The sequence below is a fragment of the Peromyscus californicus genome, unplaced genomic scaffold (genome assembly GCF_007827085.1).
Source record: "Peromyscus californicus insignis strain IS unplaced genomic scaffold, ASM782708v3 Scaffold_4__1_contigs__length_199733344, whole genome shotgun sequence".
Classification (NCBI taxonomy): domain Eukaryota; kingdom Metazoa; phylum Chordata; class Mammalia; order Rodentia; family Cricetidae; genus Peromyscus; species Peromyscus californicus.
The window spans coordinates 99431622-99434943 of NW_026294562.1; the positions used below are offsets into that span (position 1 = coordinate 99431622).

The window sequence follows — 3322 nt, forward strand, 5'->3', positions numbered from 1 at the left end:
AGAAAACATTGCTATAAAAAGTTAAATCTTGACTCAATTGTGGTGATATTTTATTTTTGCTAAAATGTGGTGATATTTTATTTGTGCTTGCCAAGATATCAGAGGAATAGGAAAAGCCATTGTGGACAAACAAAGAAGTTAGGCAACTATAGCACACGCCTTTAATCCTATCACTTGACAGGCAGGGATCTATCTGGATCTCTGTGAGTTCAAGGCCACACTGGGAACAGAGCCAGGTGTGGTGGCACACACCTTAAATTCCAACACTAGTTAACCATGGAGGTCTGTACATACAGACAGGAAGTGACAGAGCTGGGAAGGAAGAAGAAGTAATGTAGCTGGACAGAGAGAGCAAATCAGATGGCAGAACAGCAAGGCATATAGGCATGGGTAGAGAGGAAATCGCTCACATTTGGAAGCTACTGAGTTGATGAGGTAAGGTTAGCTGTGACTTTCCCTATTTCCCTGTTCTCTCTCAGGCTTTTACCCCTATATCTGGCCCTGTGATTTTTATTTAATAAGACCATTTAGAAATTCATCTACACTCAATATAATGAACATTCAGAATATTAAAATTATGCTATCTACATAATAGAGAAAAAATGTCTTAAAAAGCTTAAATCATGAGTTTTAATTATAGTAGCATTAATTTGTGGGATTAAAAATAGAACAAAATCTAGCAATATTATAAGCACAACATTATTCAAAATATGTTCCTACAAATTCTCATTCTATTAATCATATATTTTGAAAAAAGATCTATTTAGACATAAAAGCAGACTTGAAATTATACTACAAATATGGGAGTTTGACTGGCAGCAGTTGGGGGCAAGGTAATAGAGGTACTGCATGAGCTCATATATGTATAAAATGTATTTTGAGCATATTCAGATTTTTCTAAACATGAACTATTATGATATATGCCATCAAGTAAACATTGTCAGTTAGTAAATTTTTAAAATAAAATTTGTAATCAAGATCCCATACAAGAACCAATGAAAAGGTAGATACAAGGGAAAAACAGAAGAGATAAAAGATAAATAAATGTTTACATTTATTTAATGGGGTAGGCATTCACATGCTTCTATGTACACCTGACCTAGCTTACATGTGGAAGTCAGAGCACAGGTTACTGGTGTGGACTGTCTCCTTCAACCACCAGAGTCTCAAAGTTTGAACTCAGGTTATCAGATTTGGTAGCATACACATTAACTATTTATCTCAGCAGTCAAAATATAATGCTGTTTTGAAACGAAGTAGTTGTTACAGATTTGGCAAGAACTATTTTGAACCTAGGACTTTAGCTTTACAGAATACCAACCCCACAGAAGTAGATATTGGGATGAAGTCTTTTTCATGATTTTTCCTCGATAGTTAGAATGACTCAAAATGTACAAAAGGAGACAAAATGAATGCAAATAACATGACAAATCAGTTATGCATAAAACGAACCTAAGGAATTAGGGAAGAAAGCAAGAGAAGGTGGGAAAGGAAAAATGGAAGAAGGAAGAAAGGAAGGAAGGGGGAGGGAGGGGAGGAGTGAGGGAGAGAGGGATGGAGAGAGGGAGCAAGGGGCAGAGGAGAGAGGGAGGGAGGGAGGGAGGGAGAGAAGAAGAAATTCAAATTTCCAGGGCAATTTATTCCAGTCAACTTGACAGAAGATACTAATATAATATTGTTCTCTTGCCAGAAAATAAGCTATAAACTTTCTTGTTTGAATACATACAAGCAGAGACTACATCACTTCCAAAATACTCATTCCAAGATAGCCTACCTGTTTTTGAACTTGATACATTTTGAATTTTTAGCTATTCTCTGATTCTATTAGTCCACAGTCAGAAACAAACCAGCTTGCATTGCAAATAGAAGTATATGACAGTTAACAGAACATATTCAATAAGTCAAGGAAATATTGGTCTTCTTAGGAGAAACAAAATCCAGAGAATAAAACCAGAAGTATCTTATATATTGGTAAACAAATAGAACAGTCACTGTCCTCTCATCTGCTTATGTCCTCACATCATAAAGGATGTGATCAAAGGAGGGAGGAATAACACACTAGAGATCTGAAATAGGAATGTGAATGCAGTGTGTTATGTTGTGTTGAAACCAATGAATGAGAAAAGAGAAGACTGTTGAGATGTAGAAAACACAGAACAGCAACACAGGAACCACATGTGCTGAGAGCTTTTAACCATGCATCGTGAGATGTGAGGCAGAACACAGCATGGAGAATGTACCCATATGAGATACCAATAAGGACCAGGTTAAGAAGAAAAAAAGAGATCACAAAAAGGCCATACACAGCATTGATGTAAATGTTTCTGTAGTGGGTAGCCATTCCAGCTTTGATCTGGAAGTTCCAACCCCCATTGAGACTTCGGCAACTGTCACGCCTACAAGGCGGGGCGAAAGGAGGCGCCTGGGGACCTGAGATCTGGATCGGCGGGCACTCTCTCTGTTGCGGGACCCTGGACTGGAGAGGTGTACCAAGCAGAGCTCCAGAGAACACCGCTGGACTGCGATACACCTTCCCCAGACTCCGCGACCTACCTATCCCTTAATTTGTAAGTTACGCCATTAAATAAATCTCCTTTTAACTACGTGGAGTGGCCTTAATAATTTCACCAATAGTTTCCATGTTACAATTTAGCAATGCCCATGTGTTCACAGTAGGAATGTGCTATTTATATGACCTTACAAAAGGGCAGGTAGTAAATGAGATAGATCATTGGACATATAAACAAGGGTGGGAAGGTTATAACACATATACTGATGCCTACCAACACCCAAGATGTCAATATTGTTATGTGTAGAGGAGTGGAGCACAAATGGCTGTATAACTGTCAAATGTCATGGCTATCATCAACAGTTCAGTCTCCATGCCAGTCAAGGTATAAGACAAAAACACCTAAACCACACAGTCACCAACATTAATTTCATGGGCATGAAACCACTTAATACTCAGCATGTAGGGAACACAGGTTGTAGGAAGGGCCAAGGCAGCTGATGAAAGAATAGCCAAAAAGAACATGGACTCCTAGAAAGTTAGGTCTTGATGACTAGCAGAATTGTGGTATTGCCAATTAAAGACACAAGGTAAAAGTGCAGACAGGCAGAGAGATCCAGGAACAGACCCCTTCCAGACCAGACATTCTAACAAGGAAAAATGTGGTTGGGTGAATAGCACTGCTATTATGACAGCATGCCATCCTGCACTCTCTGGAAGAAATGGACTTCATCCTCCTGTTAGGGAAAAATGGGAGAATAAAACAGGTCAACACTGTCTTACTAAGTGTTTATACCCACAATGTATGGAAAA

At 38.7% G+C, this 3322-nt stretch overlaps 1 pseudogene; it reads right to left on the minus strand.

Annotated features, from left to right (window-relative positions):
* Window positions 1-2007: 2007 nt before the first annotated feature.
* Window positions 2008-3034, minus strand: LOC128123901 (olfactory receptor 52J3-like; annotated as a pseudogene).
* Window positions 3035-3322: the final 288 nt, after the last annotated feature.